The following is a 291-nucleotide window of genomic DNA, read 5'->3' on the forward strand; positions in this document are numbered from 1 at the left end:
GCTTTTAGGACTGTTCCGTTTCATCTGGGAGGGAAGCACCGTTCCATACGGTGAAAAATGATGAGGTGCATACTGACTTTCTCACCAGTCTTTTTAGATAGGTAATGCACGATTCCTTCCACACTCATTCTTCTACAAAGGTTACACAGTCTATCCCCTGTTCCAGAGAAAGATCAGGCATGACTGTCATTCCTAACTAGTATTTGTCTAACTATTTCTTTAAAAAAATGGAAGTAACACGTTCCATACGGTGAAAAATGATGAGGTGCATACTGACTTTCTCACCAGTCT

Source organism: Aptenodytes forsteri, unplaced genomic scaffold (genome assembly GCF_000699145.1).
Source record: "Aptenodytes forsteri isolate BGI_AS27 unplaced genomic scaffold, ASM69914v1 Scaffold226, whole genome shotgun sequence".
Classification (NCBI taxonomy): Eukaryota; Metazoa; Chordata; class Aves; order Sphenisciformes; family Spheniscidae; genus Aptenodytes; species Aptenodytes forsteri.